This window comes from Sylvia atricapilla, chromosome 30, assembly GCF_009819655.1.
Source record: "Sylvia atricapilla isolate bSylAtr1 chromosome 30, bSylAtr1.pri, whole genome shotgun sequence".
NCBI classification, from domain to species: Eukaryota; Metazoa; Chordata; class Aves; order Passeriformes; family Sylviidae; genus Sylvia; species Sylvia atricapilla.
The window spans coordinates 131,049-155,920 of NC_089169.1; the positions used below are offsets into that span (position 1 = coordinate 131,049).

The window sequence follows — 24,872 nt, forward strand, 5'->3', positions numbered from 1 at the left end:
GTAGAGGGAAATTTGCTTTAAATATTTGCTTTAGCACTGGTAGTTGGGGTGCTAGGAGGAATTGTGCTTTAGTGTTCATTAATTTTGAAGCAGTTTGGATGTTTTTATAGGCTGCTAAAATTTCCCTCCCTGTTGGAGTGTGGTTGGCTTAATACTTTTTGTAGTTTTGACTTCAGAATTTTAGTGGCTGGCTTTGAGCCTCCCCAGGCATTTTTTGTTCAAGGTCTTAGGGCAGACTCTGGCTCCCGGCTGCGGAGTAGAGTATGTTTTTTACATTTGGGTTTGTTTTGATTGGGCTAAGGGCTGTGGTGTGAGCAATTTTTTGTTTGCTTTGGGCAAAGGTGTGTTGCTGTTAAGGATTTTATTGGAAAGTGGGTTTTTTGTGGGTAACCAGGTAGAGAGGGTTTACAATTTGGTTGTACTTAGGGATGTGTATTTTTTAAAAGTTTATGGTGCTTAGGAAAGCTTGTGAGGTTTTTTGTTGGTTGGTGGAGACATTGCTGTGATTTTGTTGATGACAGTAATGGGAATTTGATACTGTCTATTTTTTTACTGAATTTTTAGAAACTGGATTTTTTGAGCAGGTTTTTTAACTTTGTGAGGTTTTTTGATAGCAAAACTAGTATTTAGGAGAACCTGGACTTTTTTTTTTTTTTTTCTGACTACTTTAGCTGCAGCTTTTTTTATATAATGATGTTATTGATACACTGCAGATGTTTTGGAGTTTTATTTTTTTAGTGCAGTTTGGATCAGTTTCTGGTAGACGGTAGGACTGTGCTTTTATTTTTGGGGCAGTTGGTTTTAAGTGTACTGCACACTCCTTTACATGAAGGCCAACTGATGCCTGCATTTTGCTGCCAGAGAAATGGAGGAAAATGCTTTGGCAATGTTAATACTGGCATACTACTTTGCTTTTTTGGATTTTAGCTCCTATCAGAGTTTTACCATGTCTGGAACAGCAGCATTCAATGGTGGAGTTACTTTATTTAAGGCCCGATAGTCTACAGTGGTTTTATTTTTTTTTCAGATTTGCACACAGGCTAGATGGGGCTGTTGAAGGGTGAGTGGGTTTTGTTGACCACTTCTTGGCTTTTTAGCTTACGGATTATTTTGTGGATGGGAATTACAGCATTTTGAGTTGTTCTGTACTGTCGGCGATGCACTGTTGAAGTGGCAATTGGTACTTGTTGTTTTTCCCCCTTCAGAAGTCTTACAGCAGATGGGTGTTTTGATAGTTCAGGCAAGGTGTTCAATTGCTTTATCCTTGTTGTTTTTACAGTTGTTATTTTAAATGCTTATCTGAGTTTTTATTGGGTTTTTGAAATATTCATTTTGGAGGAAGTTTATGCTCAAAATGCATAGGGTTTTTGGGCTAGTCACAATAGGATACTTAAAAATTTTATTTTCAGTTAGACTAACATTAGTTTGTACTAAAGTAAAATTTTGAGATTTTTTTGTTACACTAGCAATAGAAACAGATTCTTCCCCCACATGTTTTGATGGGAGTATTTTGCCCTGTGGACTAGTGTTAACTAAGGTTTTATATTTTTGTGTTTCTAATGTGCCAGGTTAATGAGTTTACACAGTTTAAAAAACACAGGGTTTTTTAGCTTTTACTTGGTTAGAGGTAGTGTCTCTTTAAGTTTGGTTATCCATCTTTTCCTGGGTAACTGGAGTTACTTTTTTTTCAGTGGAACATTTTTTTTTAATCTTGCCGTTTAACAATTTACACAGCTGTTCTGTCAGATCATCAGTAGATTTTTAATTTAATTTTTAATGGTTTTTTTACAATTATGCAGGAGGGACTACAGCTTATTTTGTGGGATGCTCTTTTTGTTTTTATTTGGGGAACATTTATGTTTGGTACCAGAACCTCTGACCTGTACTGCTGAGATTTGGAGAATATTTTCTTAAAGTTTTTGTGGTGGTTTTCTTTTTTTTTAATTTTGTTTTTCAATGTTTGCATACATATTTTTAGAGCTGCTATTCTTCCATGTGTTGGACTATGCACAGCACCTGCATATCTATGGACATTCTTTGCTATATCTAGTACAGGGGTTTTTTTGTATTTTTTTGCTTTATTATTGCTAAAGCAGAAGAGTATTTTTGTGGCTTAAGTTGCACAAGTTTTTACCACATCACAAGTGTACATGGTACCAAGTCTGGGTTTTTTGTGTTTGGGTTATTTGAGAAGACAATCTCTGCTACTGCTATATTTTTAGGTGTTGAATTGTTTGTTTTACAGTTATTGGGTTTGCTGTATGTAGAGATTGTCTGCTCACAGATATTTTTGTGCTACACTTTTTAGGACCCTTTCCCAGAGATTGCAGTACATTATTTTTTGGTTGATAACTGGATTATGTGACAGGGATTTTAAAAGTTTGCTTCAGTGCTGTCTAGCATTGTAGCTTTGCTTGCAGCATTTCAAAACAAACTTAGGGACTGGAAAGGTATTAAAACCTCAAAAAAGCCAAGGGAGCAGAAACACAGAAAGGATTCTATTTTAAGAGATACCAGGAATTCAAGGAGCAACATGGCTACTTTATTCCTACACAAAGTACAACTGAAATGAAATCAATAACTAATACAAGTTTTTCCCACACCCCATGTTGCGCAACAATAAAATGTTTTATCTTGGTTTAGGGCAAATTTGGGAGGAAACTTCTGAATGGTGTTCTTCTGGCGAGAAAACCCTAATGGTCCTTCCTCCCAGCCGGTCTGGGAAAAGAGATTTCTGAGATAAAAGTGGAAAACACTATTTATTTGACAAACAAAATGCCCACAAGCCTAAGGCATGAACAATATGAAACGAAACAATAAAACTTCTCGCTGCTTCGAAGAGAGATGACAACACTAAAAATCCTTGCCAGGAGGTAGCTCAGCTCTCTCAGTCTCTTATCAGCCTCAGTCCCTTCGGCGCTGGAAAATGCCGAGGTTCAGGCCCCGGTGGGCCACGGGCAAAAAATCTCAGTGCTCCTCTGGGTTTTTCAATCCAGAGCAGATTTAAACTGTCTTAAGAAAGAGGGGAGAAAAAAAAAAAAAAAAAAAAAAAAAAACAAAACAACAAAAAAAACCAGTCCAGTAAGCTTCTTTGCCTCAGCTAGCTAGGATACCTAAAAGGCAAAAACCCTTTCTCTGGCCACTGTTTGTGTATCTGATGAACACACACAGTCCTGAGGAAGAAGAAAAAAATGCAGAGGAGTGAACACTGTTTTTCAAAACAAACTGCATGCTTCTTCTTTCTCTGCTTCACTCTCAGAACCAGTCCTAAAGGCACAGAACACACAGCTCACACAGAACAGATAACTGGGGATAGAGGCATCATAGTCACTCTGGGACAGTGCCATTTCTCATTTTGTTTCTCTCCCCCTTCCCTGTGGCCACAGACTGTGTCAATGAGGGGCTGTGCTCTTGGTGGCTTTAAAGGAACTCAAGGATCTCCCAGCCAAGTTTTCTGCAGAGATGCCCCTTTTGTTCCCTTCTCTGCAGCTGCAGCAGCAATGTCTGTGTGCAGAGCTGGGGGCAGATCAGGGCTGGCACAGCAGCTGTGGCCAGGAGCAGCAGCCCTTGGTGTTGGCAGTGCTGCTCCCGTGGCCCTGCCCCGCTGCCCTCCTGGCCCTGGTGTTGCTGTAGGGCCTGAGTGCTCTCGGGGCCGGGCACAGGGCTGGGGGTGGCAGTGCCGGGGCTGCAGCAGGGACAGGCCATGGGCACTGCTGGGGCAGCGCTGACGCCTCAGGGCAGGGCCTGGGGGCTCCAGCCTCCTTGCCCAGGCTCTCTGCATGGCGAAAACAAGATTTACTTTCTTAGAATATTGGTATAGATACTAATTTAAAAAATGCATTTAGGAAACAAAAATAAATAAAAGGATCTGGGCCTGGGTTCTGTTGCATGCAGCCAGAAATGACACCCTGCCCTTTCAGAGCACTGGGTTAATAGATCAGTGTGTTACATGTTCAATAGACTTTAATGCATGATTCATACATTCCTTTGAGTTCAGATGCCCTCCTATTTTTAAGCCCCAAAACCTGCCCCATTTTACTCATTTCGCATTTTATTACTCTCTGTTCTTTGTTGTGTCTCTTCGTCATCTCATGTCCCACTTTCTGACAACAGAAGATCAATAAATTCCTTCTTGGGGCTTTGGTCCACTATTATCTTCACCTGGATAAGTCAGGAATATGGGAGGACCCCCTCTATCTTTAGGTTTGGCTGGTTTAGATCTTACAAAAACAGGGTTTTTTTATTTTAATACTATGGTACAACCCCTCCAAAATACACATATTCATACCATCACCATTTCTAAACCCTCTTAAAAAGAAACTAGAAAAATCTTCATACATTTAGATACAGCATTCAATTTAATTTTTCAAAATTCCAGCTTTATAATATGCATTTATAACAAAATCCTCCTCTTCCCTTTTTATAAATAAGAAGTTACTTTTATGGGAATGGGTAGATTGTAATACACACTTAACAAATGTAAATAAGCAGCAAGATTTTAGAATCATGCATCCACGTAGGGTTTGGTGTTATACCCTGATGGACCTCAGTCCTGAATAAATGATGCCCTCTTTAACACCAGTTACGTGTTAAGGAGTCTTATACTGATATTTTGGAGATGAGGTAACAGTGTGGCGTCACAGACCCAAGGAGTCATCTGTGATACTGTGGAACCTGATGGAACAAAGGGTCCATTGTGACACTGCAGAATCTGATGGAGTCAAGGGGATATTTTGACACAGTGGGGCTGCATGGAACCAAAATCCATTTTGACACAATGGGACCACATGGAACTGATGGTCAATTGTGATGCTGCAGACCCAAGGAGATCATTGAGACACAGTGGACACTCATGGAACCAAAAGTCCATTGTGAAAGAGAAAGGCCTCATGGAACCAAGGGGCCATTGTGACACAGCAGAGCTTCACAGAGCCAAGGAGTCCATGGTGACACTGAGAAACCTCATGGAAAAAAGGATCCTTGGTGACACTGCAGAACCTGATGGAACAAAGGATCGCTGGTGACACGGCAGAACCAAGGAGGTCATTGTTGACAACATGACAGCTCATGGAACCAGAAATCCATGGTGACACGGCAAGGCCTCAGGGAACCAAGGGTCCATTGTGACAATCAGCAGCCTCATGGAACCACAAGCCTTTGTGACACAGCGGGGACACCTGGAGCCAAGGGGCCATTGTGACACTGGGGATCCAAGGAGACCATTGTGACACTGAGGAACCTCATGGAACAAAGGGTCCATTTTTACACTGGGGGGGCCCTGTGGAACCATGGGGACCATTCTGATGCTGTGGTGCTCCATGAAACAAAGGGGCCATTCTGATGGTACCAAGGGGCCAATTGTGTCACGGTGGGGCTTCATGGAACCAAAGCTCCATTGTGACACTGCAGGGCCTCATGGATTAATCGAGACCATTATATGACTCTTTAGGACTGGAGTGGTTTGAAAAGAAAAACAGTGAGAGGCTCCAAGTCAGAAATACGACTTAATAGGAAGATGGAAAAAAAAATAAAATAAATGCAATACTACAAAAGATCACTGACAGAGTCAGAATACAACCTGATACCCTGTTGGTCAGGGTGTTGGAAAGAATCCAAAAGTAAGTCCTCCTGGAGTGGCAGATGTGGGTCCTGCTGGAAGAGGAGATAGTCCTGTAGAGAAAAACGTCCAGTGATGGGTCTGGACTTCCTTTGGGAGTCCCGTGGGAACACTGCATATCTGGTGACACTTGTGGGTTTTTCAATCTATGTGGAAATGGTTTGGCTCCTCCTCCCTAGGTAGAGCATATCACAATGGGATGATGTAATGTGTCATGACAGGGGTGAGCCCCCTGTGGTCCCAATCACTGCCAGTATGAACCAGTTGTACTCCCCACATTATTCCAGTTGCTCTTTCACCCTCACTTTTGTTCCAGTCAGTGCCAGTCTCTCCCAGTGTACCCCAGTTCCTTCCAGCATATTCCCAGTCCCTCCCAGTTCCTTCTGTCATGATCCCATTTGCTCATAACCACTCCCAGTCAGCCTCTGTGTAGTTGTGCTCACTTCCAGTGTGACCCCAGTCACCCCCAGCATGCACCCTGTAACTCCCAGTATATCCCGTTTGCCCATAACTTGGCCATAATTGACACCTGCAGGATCCTCACTCCCAGTGTGAATCCAGTATGATTGCAGTCTCCTTCAGTGTGATCACAGTCTCTCCCAGCATGGGCCCAGCTGCTCCCACTATGATCCCAGGATGATCCGAGTACAAACTAGTCACTCCCAGTGATGCCATTTCAAGGCACACATTCCCCTGCTGCGTTCTGACCTCTTCCAGCTCCATTCCTACTCCTCTCGCTGGCTGTGAGATGCCCAGGGAAAGGGAGGGGTGGAGGAGGTGGGAGGAAGAAGCAGAGCAGCAGCAGGAAAGAGAGGAAGGACAGAAGAGGAGGGACTGGGCAGCTCCTGAACTCACAGTCCCCCAAGAACATCGGCCTCATCCCGCAGGTGCCTGGGGAGGGGGAGCTTGCCCCAAATATCCCGGGTGGTGTCACAGGGTTTGGGGTTTTGGAGGGGGGATGCTTGGAGCTTGCAAGGCTCCAAGGCCAAGCCAGGATGTCCCTGGGGGGACATGGGAAGATCCCCAGGAGGTGTTTTTGGGGATCCTCATGGTGGCAGAGCCCCGGTGTGGGTGGGGGGCCTCTGGGTTCCATCATGCTGGAGATCAGGCTGGTTTGTTTGCATGGTCCCAGTTCTCCCTGTTGCCCCTAGTATACTCCCAGTCTCTCTCAGTATGATGCCAGTCTCTCCCAACATGCTCCCAGTCATGCCCAGTTGCCCCCAGTGTAGACCAGTCACTCCAACCTGCTCACAGTAGTTCCCAGCATGGTCCCACTTCTCCCCAGTGTGCTGATTTGAACAAACCAACCAGAGATCCCAAGGGAGAACTGTTCCATGACCCATTTCTCATAACTCTGGGGGATATCTTCTCTTAATGGGCCAGCAGTTAAAACCAGATGGGGCAGGTTTCTTTATCTCTTCCACAAACCATCCTCCCTCCAGGGGGATATCTTCTGTTAATGGGCCATTGAGTCTCACTGCATCACTGATAAAATTACATCATCCCATTGGGAGATGCTCCACCCAGAAGGAGGAGCCAAGCATTCCTACCTGGATATAATCTGAGATGTAACAAACCAGAAGCAGCCTGTTTCCACTGGATTCCCAGAGGAAGACCAGGCTCATCTACACCACCACTGGACCTTCAGAGGAAAACTACAACATTCTCCAGGAGCTTTGCTTCAACACAGCCACATCTGTCACTCCAGAAGGACTGCAGCCATCTTTTTATTGGACTACTACCAACACCCTGACTATCGGGTGTCAGGTTGTATTCTGACACTGTCAGCGTTTGTATTTTTTATTGTTGCATTTTTAGTTTAATTTTTAAGTTTTTAGTTTAGGCTGCAGGGAGGAAGAAGAAGATGCCTCAGGACAGCCAGACAGATGAAAAGGAAGTCACTGCCCCTTTCCTGCTCTCTCCTGCTCCATGTCCCAGCCCAGCATGGCCCCCGGCTGCAGGACAACCCCGCTGCCCACATTGTCCTGCTGAAGATGAACTGGGGGGATTTCCTTCCCCTTCCCTATGGCACGGAGGTAAATCCCATCCTCTCCTTGTCCTTTCTCCCCCAGACGAGGAGCTGAGGACAGAGACCAGGGAGGACAAATCCTCACAGCAGAACCTTGTGGAAAAGGCTGTTTTGAGCACCTCCATGGTGCAGGAATCCAATGGGGAGGAAAAGTCCCACAGATCCTGCAGGAGGAGTGGCTACAAACCCATCCCAGAGTGTTCTGAGGGGGAAAGATCCACCCTGTGCCAGGAAGGGGAACAGAGCTTTAGCCAGGACTCTGCGCTGGTGGTCTCTGAGCAGCTTCATGATGGGGAGAAGCCCCACAAGTGCTTGGAATGTGGGAAGACCTTCAGGCAGATGTGCCAACTGATTAGCCACCGATGGATCCACACTGGGGAGAGGCCCTACGAGCGTCCCAAGTGTGGGAAGAGGTTTCTGACCAGCTCCCATCTCCTCTCACATCAGTGCATTCACAGAGAGGAGAGGCCCTTCTGCTGCCCCGACTGTGGCAAGGGCTTCAAGCACAACTCCACCCTCGTCACCCACCAGTGCATCCACACTGGGGAGAGACCCTAAAAGTGTGAGGAATGTCGGATAAGCTTCACCCAGAGCTCCAGCCTGATCCACCACCAGAGGAGCCACACCAGGGAATGGCGCTACAAGTGTGGGAAATGCGGGAAGGGCTTCAACTGGAAGTGCCACCTGATCATCCACTAAATGATTCACACTGGGAAGAAGCCCTGCGGGTGTCACAAGTGTGAGAAGACATTTCACACTAGCTCCCATCTCCTCATGCACCAACGCATTCACACAGAGGAGAGCCCCTTACCACATCCCCAGCTCCCAGAAGGGCTTCAAGCACAACTTCAACCTGATCAGCCACCGGCACGTCCACACTGGGGAGAGGCTCTACAAGTGTGCAGAATGTGGGATGATCTTCAGCAGGAGCTTTGACTTGATCCACTACCAGAGCATCCAAATCAGGAAATGGCCCAACGACTGTCCCGCTTGTGGGAAGAGCTTGTCCAGGAGCTCTCACTTTAACAGACATCAACAGAGGCACCAGTAAGGGAAGCCCTGTGAGTGCCCCAAGTGCAGGAAGAGCTTCCTGCACTGCTTCAACTTCATCCTGCTTCAGAGAACCCACATTGGGCAGAGACCTTGTGACCCACATTCCCAATGGTCTGCATTGGGAAGACACTGGGATGGTGTTCTTTTGGTTTGGTGGTCCTGAATATTCTTTTATTCATTTTCATCCCATTAAAAGAGGAAAAAAATGGGAGTAAAAATCAATAAATTCAGAAAAGGTATCTAAACCTTGTTTTTAAGTAGGGAATCTGAGAATCAGGGGTATGTGTTGGAGTACTTGGGGGTTTTGAGGGTATTTGATGCTTAAAGAGACAAGAATGTTTGATCTCTCACCTCAGAAGCATTCAATGGCACTGAAAACTACTCAATCCCACTCCAAAGTTACACAGCCCCTCAGGGTGGAATGGGGTTGGAAGGGATTTGGGCAAAGTGGGATGCAAATCAGGACGGGTGAGATGGGTGTGGGGTGGGAGAAGGATTGGCAGGTGTGAAATGGGGGAAATAGAGCTTGGGAAGAGGGTCTTGGTGTCCAGGAGGGGTAGGATGGGTTGAGGTTGGGACTGCGGAGGTGGGGTGGGGTCTAGAATGAGACAGCCCAAGTTAGGGATGATGAAAAAAGGGGGAGCCTGTTACAGAGTGAGTTTTTGGATATTCCATGTTGCTGAGAAGATTTTGGCATATCCCATGTTTCTGAGGCGCTTTTGGGGCACTTCCCAACTCTTGGGAGGTTTCCTGACAGCAGCTCCATGCAGCCCCATTGCCTCGGGTGATTGCCTTGTGCACGAGCTCAGAGCTGCAGCCAGAGACCATTGCTCAGGGCTGGAGAGCAGAGAAATGATGAATGGCCCCAGACATCTCCAGGCTGCGTTTGGGGGCCAGGGCAAGTTCTGTGTAGGTGGTGTAGTCACTGCCCCTGCCCCAGACACTGCAGCCTCTGCTCTAGCCCCAAAGTGCCAGCCAAGCCCCTGACACCCCAAAAACCCCACCTGGGAGAGGAACCAGAGCAGGTGAGACTGTGACATGGCTGTGACACTGACTCATCCCACGGCCCAAGAGCTCCCAGCAGCTGAGATGGCACTTGATCCAAGGCCATGACTGTGGATCTCACTCTGTTCTACTGACTTCCTCTTCTCAAAGTCTAGGTAACATGAAGTTGGACAGATTAGAGTTTGCTCAGCCAGTGTTTTGTGAAGTGGTTTACTGTAATTCCATGTTGCTTTAAGGTTTCCCAAATTCCTCAGTCTCTGAAGTTTGCAAATAAAATTTGCTCTCCAATGTCCTAAGAAATTTGTTTTTTTCGCCCATGTGCCCCCCGAGGGGATCAAGGTACTGGAAGTCCCTTTCCAGCAGCGGCTGAGCCAGCTTGGGGCACAGCAGCAGGAACTGCAATGCTGAGCAAGGCCTGGCTTGGCTAGAGGGAGCAGAAAGGCCAAGCCCTGAGCCCAGGCCTGGGACAGCAAGGCCTGTCCCTCCCGGGGGGCTCGGGGCTGTTTGTGGGGCACTGGGATGGGAGGGGCAGCAAGGACAAATGGCACAGGTTACCCTGAGAGGCTGCAGACTCCCCACCTCTGGAGGTGTTCAAGGCCAGGTGGCATGGAGCAATCTGGTGCAGTGGAAGTCCTCCCTGCCCATGGCAGGGGATTGGAACTGTATGATCTTTAGGATTCCAACCCAGGCCATTCCAGGATCCCAGATTTGCCCCTCCTGCCCTCATTTAGCAGCAGATTGACATGCTTCCTTTGCAGCCATTTCCTGCAAACCCAGCAACTGAATTAACTCTGCTCTGGATGCTGCCTGCAGCCTCCATCAGCTCCAGCTGAGCTTTGACTTTCCTAAACACATGAACCCAGGCTCAGGTCAGATTTCTGAATTCTCTCTCCGTGGCTTGTCCTCACTTGCACCTCCTGGTCGTTGTGTTGTGGCTCATCCCTGTCATTTGTCCCTGAGGCAGCACAACCCCCCTGCCCAGCACAGGCCCCACACCCCCCTCATCAGACACAGCACAGCACAGGGTGTGTTTTGGGTGGGCAAATGTTCCCCACCAGAGTGTCCACACCAGACCTCAGTGTCCAGTTCCAACACCCACATCCCATGCCAGGGGCCACAGAGAGCCCTGCCCTGGGGTCTGCCAAGGGCTGGGTGAGGAGGGAGCCTGGGCAGGGCTGATGCTGCCCGTACCCCGGTGCTGAAATTGGCAGAAGGACAGAGATAACCACAGAACAAACAGACCAATAAACTAGGGAGAGTGTCCAGAGATGCCAGTGGCTGATGGAAGAGGCTGGAGGGAGGGTCAAAGCCCTGGGGCATCTTCTGACACTGGCCATGTCACCAAGGCCACAGATCAACCTCCTCAGTGCTGCACCTGCCTGTCTGAGATCCGTGCCAGGGGACTTCCACAGCTCCACACACCTGCTGGAACGTGTCCTGGCCCTGCAGAGTCCCACAACTGAGCTGACATGGGTGGGTTTTATCTCCTGGGCACTTCCCAGTCTAGCCCAGCTCAGCCCAGCTTCTGCCCAGCTTCCCTGCCTTGAGTCCAGCTCAGCTCAGCTCAGCCCAGCCTAGCGCAGCTCAGCCCAGCCCAGCAGCCCATTCTGGGTGAGCCTCATGGCAGTGCCTGCTCTGGGGTGCTCCAGCACTGGGGGCACTCCCCCCACAGCCCTGACCCCCTTGAAGGGCTCCCTGCCCTCAGTGGGGCCCAGGGATGCTCCAAGGGACTTGGAGTTTTGCTTCTGACTCCTTGAGCAGCTTCTTCCACCTTCTCTCAGTGCCTGGGGCTCCTGGACTCAGCCCCAAATCCAGTGTGGGGCTGATTAAAATGGAGAAAGCCCTGAGGAGTTCTTTGTCTTTCTTCAGTTCTCTTCATGTCTCCAGGGCTTGTGCAGCTGCTTGGAGTTAGTTTGGAGTTCTGTTATGGAGAAAGATTTCAAAGTGCGCCTCATGACTTTTTCTTTCTTTTTAAATCAAGGGGTTATTGTTTCAATTTTCTGTTCTTAGGAGAGGTGACTGAAGCATTCTCCAAGTGATCTTGATGCTGAATGTCTCCTCAGGAAATATGGGCACAGAGAAGAATGAGCCCCTTGTGGGCTGACCATTTGGACAACCTGCTCCTTGATAAAAATTTGGCCAGGAGACCTGCTCCTTTTGAAAGGCCTTTATTAAAATCAGCTCTTTTCAAAAGGGGAACTCGAGGGGTCGCCTGCGCCGCCGCTGCTCCCTTTCTCTCGGGTCGCCGCTGAGGAGGAGGGCCGAGACGAATCTGCTGCCCACGCCGCAGAGTCGGGATTCCTGCCTCACGGGAGTCCCCAGGAACTCGCTTGGCTCCTTTAGTCTAGGGGTGTCATCTCTGTTCTATGCTTGTGAGGTTATGGCGAGAAAGCAGAAGCTTTCTGCAAGCAGCCGGACACTTTCCTCACTCGGCAGCGCCCCCACAGGTCCAGATTTTGTGTTGGCTCGTCGTTTTAGGGACTTCCTGGTGGTAATTGGACTTCCGTTTGGAGCCGAACATTATGGGGGTTTTCTGATTTTCATATTAGGCGGGGTCAGCAGTGTGTTGAGCAGGCGGGGAGCAGCGGAGGCCCAACCCGACGGAAGGCAAAGGGGAACCCGGGGCCCGGGGAGAAGGAAGTGCACAACCCGGAACACAGAAACACAAAACCCGAGGGCACGAACCGGGCACAAACAGCCGAGGCCGGCAACATAACCTTTTTAGCAACATGCTAAACAATACAACATACAACATAACTTTCTTGTCAACACATCAAACCATACAACACCCTGTGCCTGATTGGGAGTCTGTTGAATTCCATTCATTTCACTCCTCATGCCAACCTCACCTCTGACATCACTCACCTGGGACTGACATCCCAAAATATAAAGAATTCTTTTTAGTTTTCTTGATAATTGAAATTTGATTTTAAAATTATGATTTTGTTATTTTTAATATTATTCTGCATTTTATTAGCTAATTTTTATATTTACGTTCAAAAATCTATACATTTTTAGCAACCAAAACTGGTTTTGGTCATTAGTTCTAATTAACTCAATTCTCTTCTTTATTAAATTGCCTACTATTAGCTATTGAATCTCCCTTTTTACACTAAGTATCCGACTTTTTTAGTCCTTTTGTCATATTTTTGAGCATTTTCTCAGACAGGGTAAAAGGGACCACTTTGAGGTGCATGGTGACATTTCTGGGGCACATTTGGAGAAGGGAATTTTGAGAGACTTGAGGGTCTGGGAGGACACCTGGGGGAGCCGGGGGAGCACTTAGAGGGGCACTTTGGGATCCTGTCGGACAATTCGGGGTCCGGGCAGGCCCTTGGGGGGCTCTGAGGGGGCTCTCTGGGGCGCGGGGGATGATGGGAGTTGTAGGCGCGGGTATAACACGGGGTAACGGGGCCGCGGAGCATCACGGGAGTTGGAAGCGCCTCTCCAATGGCTCTGGGTGGGGCGCGGGGCATGATGGGAGGTGGAGTCACCGCTGGATTAGAGCTCAAAGTCGCCGCGGAGCATGCTGGGAGCTGTAGTCCCGGAAGCGGCTCGCACGGAGCTTTTGGAGGTCCGAGAAGGCACTCGGAGAACACTTTGGCGTCCAAGCCGCGACTTGAGGTCCTCAGGGGGAACGTACACGGTTCGGGAGCACTTGGGGGGGACTGTGGGAACTAGAACCGGGCGCTTTAGGGCGCGAGGCACGGCGGGAGTTTTAGGCGCGGGATTGTGTTAGGCGGAGCTCTGAGGCCACGGGGGATGATTGGAGATGAATTCCCAGAAGTGCCTTTAACGGGCATCTGTGGGGTCGGGAGCATTCAGGGGAGTCGGGGACGCTTCTGGGGGCTTCCGAATGGACGCTGGAGGGACACTTAGGGACGCTGGGGGACACTTAAAAGACACACGCAGGGCGGATACCAGGGTTTATTAAAGCGCGGTGCATGACGGGCATTGTAGTCCTGACTGCAATGGTGCGTAATTGGGCCGCGGGGCATGACGGGAGTTGTAGGCAAAAAAGAAACATGGCGTTGACACCAGGCACCGCCCCGAAGCCTCGGTTTCCTGGCGCTGATTGGCTGCGGGCGGTGATGGGCTGGAGCCTCGGCCAATGGGAGTGTCCGGAGGTGGGAACAACCCATTCTGCCCCTCCATTCCTTCGCAGTACTGCCCCGTTCATCCCCAGTACAGCCCAGTTCTATACCAGTACCCCTTCAGTCCCCCCCTTTACAGCCCATTTCATCACCAGTACAGCCCAGTCCCTCCCAATACTTCATTCCCATTCCCTTCCAGTTCCCCCCAGTATCTTCCTTAGCACACCCCAGTATCCTCAGTCTTCCCCACGCTGTTCCCATTGTCCCCAGTTTGTCCCAGTATCCCCCCGTATCACTTCCAGTATCTCCCAGTGTCTCCCACATGTTTCCCAGTGTTCCCCAGTATGTCCCAGTCCTCCCCAGTGTTTCCAAGGACACTTGAACTGCTCATGGTTGCCGTGGCACCCAAACCCAGCCGTGGGCTCAGTGCAGTGTCCATGGCCACAGCCCCCTGCAGTGGCCCAGGGCAGGTTGGGATGATGGTCCACCCTCACAGCTGGCCCAGGGCAGGGCTGGAGAGGTTTTGGTGGCACCTTGGGCTAGCGCACACTTGAGGAGCGTGTCTGTTTTCAGTGGGGAAAACTCGGAGATTTACATTGCTTCATAAAATAGAAAACCCTTTTTGGCCTGAGTGCAGGCAGCTGTCCAAGCAAAGCAGGTCCCAGGTGAGTGAGGACAGACACAATGGGCTTGGGGAATGTGGAGCAAGGTTGTCCACACTGGCTCAGACCTCAAGGCACAGCTTCTCTGACCAGGCCAGACCTCCTTAATGAGAGATCATGGATCAATATCAATCCTGAATGCTGCAATCACCTCTGCTCTAAAGAGAACAGTAACAAAACTTTTAACACCCTTTATAACAGGAGTGTGTATTTCTTAGCAGCTCTTTGAAATCTTTCTCCATAACTGCAGTAGAAAACCTTCCTGATGAAGTGCACCAGACCAGAGGGAAATCAAGGCATAGCCATGGTTTGTCAGGACTTGCTTGATCCCAAGGAGCCCCGTGGTGTGTTTGGTGCTGAGCCCTCAGGGCCTGAGAGGAGATTGCACAAACCTTTCCAGGAGTCCAAGTCAGAGGAAAGACCCAAAGTGTCTCAAAGCATTCCTGAGTCCCACTGAGATCCATCCCCAACACAGGCTCTTCATGGACTCCTTGGAGGAGAGAATTGGAGGCCAGGATTGCCAAAAAGCCCCTCAGAGACCCAGTGTGGAAAGGAAAACCCAAAGTAACTTAAAAAGTCTTGAGTATCTCAAAGCATTAATGAGCCCCACTGAGTGTCAGTACAAAGCCTCTCTAGGGACTCATTAAAGCAGATAATTGGAGGCCATGACAGCACAAACCTCTCAGAGAGGATTCAGTGTCAAAAAGTAGTACTTTACTGACTCTTGAGTACTTTGAGGCATTACTGAGCCCCACTGAGTGTTGTTACTGACAAAAAATGTCAAGGGACTAATTAAAGCAGATAATTGGAGGCCATGATTTCACAAACCCCTCAGAGACTCCCAGGCAAAAGCAAAAGCCAAAGTCCTTTGAAGAACCTGCAGTCCCTGGGAGCACTGAGGAGCCCCCAGGGCCATTCCTGACCAAGGCTCCCCAGGGACTGGTCCCAGCAGATCCCTGAGGCCACTGGGATGTGGGGGGTGCTGAGGGCAGGACAAGGGGCTGACAGTGCCCAGCCTTGCTGGGCTGTGCCAGGAGGCCCCAGGGCCTCAGGACAAGGTGTCCCCTCCCAGCCCTTGGTGGCACAGACCCTGCTGTGCCCCAGGGCACCAAGGCTTTGCTTCCCCTGGGCACTGCCAGCCCCACGAGGGCCCTTGGCCATGTCCAGCACAGCTTGTCCTGCACTGTCCCACAGCTGCTGCTGTGTCCCTGCAGGCTGCACACTCCCATCGCTGCCCCCTGACTCTGCCCTGCATTTCCCTTTCTCTTCTCCCTGATATCCTGGCCTGGAATGTGTGAGAATGGTCCAAAGCTGTACCAGGGATGGTTTAGACTGCACAGGAGAAAGTGTTTCTTTACTGAGAGGGTGGTCAGACACTGAACAGGCTCCCTGGAGAGGTGGCTGATGCCCCAAGCCTGTCAGTGTTGAAGGACATTTGGACAGTGCCCTTAAGGACTGTTTGAACTTCTGGTCAGCCCTGGAGGGGTCGGGCAGTGGGACCAGACCATCATTCTGCCCTGAACTGCAGATCATTCCCAACGGGACCATCCTGGTCCAGTCTGTCCCATTCCATGGTCACACCTGTCCATGGATCCCTGCAGCAGCTGTGCTCAGACACTCGTGTGCTCAGCAGCTTCCCCTGGATTCCAGTCTCAGCAGCTGAGGCATTTGGACATCTGAGCCCCGAGGCCACAGCCCCATTGCAGGTGCTGGTGCAGAGCAGACACACCCCACAGCCCCAGACCCTTCAGTCCAGTCCCTGCGGTCACTCCGTGGCCGGCACCATTGGCAGAGGGGCTGTTTGGTGCCCTCCTCCAGCTGCTGCCCTCACAGCCCCGGGCTCTGTGCTCAGGCAGAACAGAGATTTGCTCACACAGGAGGTAGAATTGAAGTTTCATGAGAACACAGGACAGACTGCTGTGGTGGGGGTCCTCCCCTCACCTTCCCACATGTCCTGTGCTATCCAAAACTGCTCTTCCCCTCCATCCCATAATGTGTCCTACACACCATGGCACCAATCCCCTTAGTCCAAATGGTGACCTCCTCTCAGTGACTTTGGGGTTTCAAACCCAGGCACCAAGGCTGATGGCTGTCCCAGGAAAGGAGCTGGGACAAGGTGTCCATTGCTCAGGAGCTGTAATTTGGATTGTCATTTGCCACTGTTCCTCTGAGCTTTTCTCTGTTTTGGAGATGGGCCCTTAATGAGCTGGTGGCTCTCCAGAGATGGGCCCGGGAGCAGCCAGGGCAGAGAATGAACTGAGTTTGTCCTGCTGCCATTGTTGGTGCCCTGCCTGGGTGTGCAGATGAGTCTCTTCTCTCTTAACCTGACACAACCCAGCAGGAGCATCAATCTCCTGAGGCAGCCGTGTTTGGAGGCTGCACACACAGGCACTGGTTTTGTGTAACAGGTGATCCCAGATTGATGGATGGCTTTCCAGAAATGCGCCATGGTTAGGGGAAAATCTTAGTTCTTGTTCTTGGCCTGGCAATGGATTCATTCAGGGCCAGCATCACAGATTTGTTCCCAAGGCTGCAGATGAATGGATTTAAGAATAGGTACAGGACTGTGTTTAGCAGAGCTCCAGTTCTGTTGGTCCTCAAGGAAACATCTTCTGCAGGACACGTGTAGAGAGCAACGCAGTTCCCACAGGCAATGGATAAGGGGATGGGAAGAACACATAGTCAAAGCTTCCTTCCTCCCAGAGACTGCTGGAAGATGCAGAACACAGAACAGGATGCAGATGTCAAAAGCCAGAGTCAAACACAAGGAACCCACCTTGACACATGGTAAGAAGACAGAGTCTATCTTCCAAAGCAGGCTGGTGTCAGAGCAGGACAGTTTGAACAAGGGGGAGTTGTCACAGAGGAAATGGGGGATCTTGGAGCCACAGAAAGACAGCTCAGAGAGGAAGAGCAGCCTGTAGCTCAGCAGGGCAAAGCTGAGGACCCAAGCAGCAACACCCAGGTGAACACAGAGCTGAGGCTTCCTGATGGCAGCGTAGAGCAAAGGGTGGCAGATGGCAGCATAGCAGTGAAAGGACATGACAGTGAGCAGGACAAACTCTGTGCAGCCCAGGGCAAAATAGGAATAGTTTAGGCAAAGTAGCTGCTCAGTGAGAGAGTGTTCTGACCAGAACTCAGCATCACAAATCCTCACATGTTTGTGGAGGATGTAAACCAGATTTCCAGGAAGGCCATGTTAAAAATGGGCCAGGAGACCTGCTCCTTTGAAACGCCTTTATTAGTCAGCTCTTTCAAGGGGGAACTCGAGGCGTCGCCTGCACCATCGCCGCTCCCACTCGGGCCGCCGCTGAGGAGGAGGTGCCAGACGAATCTGCTGCTCTCGCCGCAGAGTCGGGAATTCCAGCCTCGCAGGAGTCCCCAGGAACTCACTGGGCTCGTGTGGTCTAGGGGTATCACCTTTGCTCAGTCTTTTTGTGGTCATGGCGAGGGGGCAGAAGCAGAATCAGTCCCTAGGTAGCTGAGGGTCTTCTCGGTGTTGTAGTGTCTCCCTTTTATCTGGATTTTGTGCTCGGTCGCAGCTTTTGGGTCCTTTTGCCAGTAACTGCACTTCGGTTTGGAGCAGAGCACCATGGAAGTCCTTGGATTTTCCTATTAGGCGGGGCCGGCAGTTTGAGGAGCCGGCGGGGAACAGTGACAGCCTACCCCGACGGAAGGAGAAGGGAACCTGAGGTTTTGGGGGGGAGTGTACAACTTGGAATAAGGTTTTGAGGGTACAAATTTTGGTACAAACAGCATAACTTCCTTAACAAATGACAGACTGTGTCAAAAATGGGAGTTTCTTACATTTTATTCATTTCAGGCCAGGTTCCTGATGAAAAAGTCCATGGGGGTTTGCAGGTGGCGATCCACACACAGGAGGAGAATGATGGTTGCATTCCCCATCACTGTTTTTAGGTACATGAGCAGAAGGACCCGAGAGAAAAACAGCTGCAGCCTTGGATCAAGCTCTGGGAAACCCTCTAGGATGAACTCAGTAACGGCTGTTTCATTTTCTGTTCCCATGATGAATTCCAGCTCATCCTGCTGAGACAAGAACATGGCAAAAAACAAGGGTGATAATTTCACAGTGTGGAAAAACATCTCTATCCTTCCTTCTCTGCTTTCTTTCTTTTCCTGCAGTCTTGCTATACAGCACAGAGATTGTGCGTGAAACAATCCTCACTCCCTGATTGTTCTGTTTCCCATTTCAGGTAGAATCCTTAGGGATTTTGTTGTCTTCTGTCTACCTTTTCCAAACACTCCCAAAGAATTCTTTCACCAGAAGAGAGAATTCTAAAGAGGCTGTTGGCTATTTACCCCATTCCTGGGAAATTGCCAGCTCACTCAGACCTACTGCAAACCCCTACTACAAATAGTCCAGACCACAGAACCCTGCCTGGAATTTGAAATCCTCCAGGGACAAAGGAGGTTGGCCCAGGAAGGAAAAGAAGCAATTTGCCACTTCCCACAGCCAGGAAGGGTGAGAGAGTAGCAGGCATTTCTCAGGGTGGGAGGATGGTGTTGGCTGTGGATCAGCAGTTATGGGCTGCTGGTAAAGCCTCTCTGTGAGCTCCTGAAGGCAGCCCAGAAGGGCTTTACAGTCTGGACTGGTGATTCTTGGGCTGCCTTTTCACAGCCTCAGGGAGCCCTCCTGTAGGCCCTGCTTTGGGGCTCCCAGACCCCCTGGACCCGTTTGATCTGTTTCCCTGGGAGAGACAAAACCCAGCACTGGCGGTGCTGTCACAGTTCCTGGGGACTGCAGCAGGGCTGGGGCCAACTTTTCACAGCAACCAGACAGTGTCAGCCAGGGCTGTCTGGGCTGTCGGAGGGCAGCAGCAGCTGCTCTTCTCCTGACCCAGGAAGCTCAAGAACTGACTTTGGGACAAAGTATTGTAGTTTAAAATTTTTACAATGCCCAACTCAAGAGGAAACCTCCTGGGGATTTGAAGAAACCTGGACCAAACTTCCTTCATGGTTCCCCTGCTGGACTTGGTTAAAACATCTGTTTATAATGGTCACCACAGTAATTGCTGTATGGATTGAGCTTGCATCAAGATTCACTGTTATAGTGCCCTACGCTATAAAATGAAAGAGAGTTTGAGAGACCAATTCCCATAAGGAACTGAGTCTCAGGGAAAGGGGGGACTTGATGAGGACAGTAGAACAGAACAACACAACCTTGGAGAAACACATAATTCACACAAAACACAAGCAGGATGCCAGCTCAGCTCTGCAAGGCTGACAAAGCAGAAATTATACAAAACAATGATATTGCCCTTACTCAAAAGCAGGAGTCAAGAAATAGCCACCTGAAAAGGACACCAGGTGTTGGAGACAGACCCCAAAGAATCACATAAGGACTTCTGATAAGGGGTACAACCATGTCAAATAAAGCAAGTGGGAGTAGCTCGTGAGTATGTAATCAGTGTGTCTGATAAAAGCTCTCTTCATTTAAATCTCAGTGCACTGAGATGGATGAAGGATCACCCAAGTGACCACCATGCTGTATGTAATAAAGAATACCTAATTTCAACTGCTTAAAACTGTGTAAGAAGGTTTCTATCCAGCAGCTTTCAGTATCAATGGCATTCTTGATTCCATTATGCCCCACAGACTCACAGTGGCTCCTTGGTTCCATGAAGCCCTGCTGTATAACAATGGACTCTTAGTTCCATTAGGGTCTGTACTGTCAAAAGGGCCTCCTTGGTTCTGCCCTGCTACAATGCTCTCCTTGGTTCCACGAGGCCTTGGTGTGTCCCAACAGCCCCTTGGTTCCATGAACTTCCATAGTGTCGCCATGGTCTCTGGGATCTGCAGTATCACAATGGACAATTGTTACAAGTGGTCTCACTGTGTCACAATGAATATTTGTTTCCATGGGGCCCCACATTGTCATTAAGGCCCCTTGTTCTGTGAGGTTCCATAGCATCACTATGGTCTCTGTGGATCCACAGTGCCACAAAGTTCTTTACAGTCACCATGGTCTTCTTGGATCAGTAGTGTTACAATGGACCATTGACTCCATGAGGAACACAAAACTTTGCATAAACACTGAGCAACACCTGATTAACCCACCTGAGAACATGTGTTTGCATCAAAACGGGTTAAACTGACAATGGCACCAGCAGCTTCCATCTGCAACAGAGATCCAGGACAGGGACAGAGAATTCAGCTGGAAGACTCAGAGAATTCTGCTTACAGAGATCGTTTCTGATCACACTGTCCCCTGTAGAAAGGTAACATCATTCAATGCAGCCTGTACTGAGCATGTGGTTCCTGAGTGGGGTGTGTTGTTTAGAAAACCTGCTCAGGCTTTCCCATTCTTTATTCACAAACAGGAAAACTTCTCCTGGGCCGGTGTGCAGGCAGAGCCCTGAGGAGAGCAGGTTGGGCACGATGCAATGGACTGGGACACCCAGCAGCAGAGCTCAGGGGACAAGGTTCTGATGCAGGGCACAGAGATGTCAGTCCCAGGTGGACAATGTCAGATGTGATGAGGTTGGGGTGAGGAGCAGCTTGTCCAAACAGGGTCAGCCCACAAGGAGCTCATTCTTTATGCCCAAATCTCCTAAAGAGACATTCAGTGTTAAGATCACTTAGGGAATGCTTCTGTCAACTCTCCTAAGAACTGAAAATCCAAAAAAATACACCCTTGATAAAAAAATTTAAAAAATTATGAGGTGCACTTTAAAATCTTCCTCCATAACAGAACACCAACCTGACTCCAAGCAGCTGCACAAGCCCTGCAGACTTGAAGACAAATAGAGGACAAGAGGGTTCTGAGGCCTTTCTGTATTGTCATGACCCCCACACTGGATTTGGGGCTGAGTCCAGGAGCCCCAGGCACTGAGAGAAGGTGGAAGAAGCTGCTCAAGGAGTCAGAAGCAAAACGCCAAGTCCCTTGGAGCATCCCTGGGCCCCACTGAGGGCAGGGAGTGCCAAAGGCTCCCCAGGGACTGGTGAGAGCAGATCCTTGTGTTGCCTCCTCCGAGGCATGGCGACCTGGTTCAGGAACAGCACGGCGGCCAACCCCAGACCGCTCGGGCCATCAGCTCACAGACACCAGTGTGGTGGATGGCAAATGGCATTTATTACTGCATTACCTGAGTCTATGTAACTTGTGTTAACTGCGTCATTTCCTTCTGCTTACGTTATAAACTAGGTGTTATTGGCTAGTTAGGGGTCAAGTGACCTTAGCTGAGGAGGAAAGGGGGGTTCTGCCTGCCTGTATAATGCGACATCTTCCGATTGCCTGTCCCTAATTACCTCGAATTACCCACATTTCCCCCTTCCCTCATGACTATTTAAAAAATATATGAAGTGTAAATTTATAAAAATGTAAAAGTTAGTAAGATCTACATAGTACGTTAAAAAGCAATATAAAATGTATGTAGTAAGTGCACTTAAAAGCAGCTGTCGGCGGTCAACTAGTAAAATGTTAACTTTTTCTAAATGGCTTCTAACAAACGTCACTAATTTGTTTAGTATGCAAGGCCCAAAAATTAACATAGGAGTATTATGGTAAGTGGGCCGATCAGAGAGGAAACAAGGGTGGTCAGCCATGGAGACCGGTTGAGCCAAGATTCGAACCATCCCTGTTGGGCTTCTCTCTCTCTTTTTCTCTGGGCTAACCTTTCCCTTAATTCGTCCATGGAGTCTTGTACAACTCCGGTATGGTCTGCATAGAAACAGCATTCCTCTCTCAAGGTGGCACACAGGCCTCCTTGTTGCAATAGCAAGAGGTCCAGTCCTCGCCTGTTCTGCAGGACGACTTCTGAGAGCGAGGAAACAGATTTCTCTAGAAAGGAAATGGATTTTTCAGTTCTCTGTAAGTTCTCATCAATGGTCATCTACAGCTGAGAAAGACTTTAGTGTTGGTTCACAAGGGCCGAAACAGCTGTGGCTGCACCGGTAGCTCCCAGGCCAAGCAGCATCTCAATAGTGATGCCTGTTATTACTTCTCTTTTGTGGATCTGGTTGGGATCTTCTAAAAGGTGGTACACTTCTTCTTCTTGGTGATACAGGACTCTAGGAACAATCAGAACTTGGACACAAAAGTCAGCAGAGTCATTAAATTTGTTAAGGAACACACAGGGACTCACTCCGGATTGGTGACAGACCCACATTCCTGATGCCGATGGGATCGCCCATTTTTTGTTGGTTGATTTATCAAGTTTGATAACTTCTGTACAAACATTACCTTTTTGTCTCGCCAAGGTTGCATTGCCAAAGCACTTACCTTGGCCTGTGATCTGATTCAGAGTGATTCCTCTCCGGGGGATGTCTCATCTACACTGGTGTGGGTTTCGTTCTGCTGAATAACTAAAAGGAACATTAAGGGCAACACCTTCTTAGAAAGGAGGTTCTATATCATAGCACAGCCAGCATGAACTTGTAAGGTTTGGGTTTGATTGGTTCAAGGACACGAAGGTAGCATTTAACACGCTAAAAAATGGATTGTAAGGAGTTGATTTAGAGATTTGATACGTGGCTGCAAGCTCGGGTGTGGTGGTAAGGGTAAAGGTGGGGCTGGGTGTGGACTTTTTCTTGGGTTTGGTTACAGCAAAAATCAGACTGGGTCCAGCTGATCAGGGTGCTGGCAGTGGGAAGTTAATGATTTGATTGTTTACCCAGAAGTCAGGAAAGGCGCGAACAAATGCTGACCACACTTTGCCTGTCTCCCAACCTTTATGGGCTGGCTGCAAAACTGTCATTGTGTAGTTTTTACAAGTGTGTCTCATTCTGTATAAGGGTGTATATATTTGTTTGTTAGCTCTAAATATTGGTTCACGACAGTTTTGGGGAGCATACCTGACTTGCAGGAACTCATCAGGTAGTTGCAGTTGCCATCTATCACTTGTCACAATTGTCTCACAACCCCAATACCCACAGTATCCATACCCTGGGTAATTACAGTAGCTTTTAGCTGGGTTAGAGGCAGGACACCAGTAAGTTTGTTTCAGTGTGAAATCACCAAGACTGGGAAATCCTAATTGTGGGGGAAATAAAAGTCTCTCAGTTTAAACTCAGAAGAGGGACTGTCTGGTGTGATGGTTTCTTTGATTACCTTTTTGCTCTAAAGATGGCGTAGGACCCACCTGAGTGGTTGATGAGGGTAATGGTTTGCATCAGCTTGCCCTTTGCTAACAAATCCTAAAAGCAAGATTAAACAAAGATGTAGTTGCTGCTTGGCATGAAGCATCTCAATGTTTCGACAGATTTTTATCTGGAGAGGGGTTATGTAGAGGCTTGTGATTCCTACTCCTAGAAAGGTTACACGTGGTCCCTTTTTTATTTTTGCACTTGCAATTTCAAAGCCATTTGTTTTCAGAGTCTCTGAGACTGTTGACACTAGTTGATCTACTTGGTCTTCTGCTGGTGCGGCGATCAGGATGTCATCCATGTATTGGATAATAGTTGCAGCTGGGTTGCTGTGTCGGACAGGTGCAAGTGCTCGGTCTACGGTGATCTGGCAGATGGTAGGAGAGTTGAGCATTCCTTGAGGCAGAACTTTCCACTGGAAGCGCAGGCTGGGCCGTTGGCTGTTTGGGAAAACAACGGAAAAGGCAAACCGCTCCTTGTCTTCATAATGTAGGGGTATGGAAAGGAAACAGTCTTTAATGTCAAGCACTGCACAGGGCTGCCCTTCTGGTATCATCGAGTTCATGGGCAGTAAAGTTTGGACAGGGCCCATTGGCTGGATTTTTTTTTTACTTCCCACAGGTCGTGCAGAAGGCAGAAGCCTTCACCAGATCATTTGGGTGTTACAAAGACTGGGGTGTTCCACGCACTTGTGGAGGGTTCTATGTGATTCTGCTGCAGCTTGCGGCTAATTAGCTCAAGAAGGGCAGTCATTTGAGGCTTTGACGAGGGCCACTGCTCGACCACACAGGATCAAGTGATTTCCATGTTAATTTGATGGGTGATGATGGGTACGCAGAATAAATTTGTCAAACTGACATTCAGTTGGGCTAGGGCATCCCAACTGTCATCCCCTGTTAGGTAGTTGGGCTACCTAGCAGGGGTGGACATCTTGGCATAACATATGGGAAAAGCATGACAGTTTTCTCTGGTCCTTTTTTAGTGAGAAGTGTTATTGTTATTAATTGAGTGCTTTTGAGGGCCCAAGACAACCCCCCAATACCACCTACCATAGGGGCCTCTTTTACTTCCCAATATGGGGGCAATACATTTCTGGGACAACAGTTACATCCGAGCCAGTATCAACCCAAAAAGCAAGAGGGATAGCGGTGTCGTCAGAGTTCTTAGGAAGGTAACAAAATCCCCGGACTATCAGCGGGTGTTTGCCTATCTTCATGGCCAAGGCCACCCAGGGGTCTTGTTCCCAGGGACCTGTTCCCGGCATTCCTGGGGCGCGGATGGGTCTGGCTGATCTATTGGCTGACCTG

At 48.8% G+C, this 24,872-nt stretch overlaps 1 long non-coding RNA gene and 1 pseudogene across 1 annotated transcript; one reads left to right on the forward strand and one right to left on the reverse strand.

Moving 5' to 3' along the window:
- The first annotated feature begins 13,225 nt into the window (after nt 1–13,225).
- On the forward strand, nt 13,226–18,449 carry LOC136373052 (uncharacterized). Its single transcript, XR_010745577.1, has 3 exons — nt 13,226–13,350; nt 17,164–17,247; nt 18,379–18,449. It is a non-coding gene; the product is annotated as an uncharacterized lncRNA (long non-coding RNA).
- On the reverse strand, nt 16,912–18,522 carry LOC136373045 (olfactory receptor 6M1-like; annotated as a pseudogene).
- Between the last annotated feature and the right edge of the window lie 6,350 nt (nt 18,523–24,872).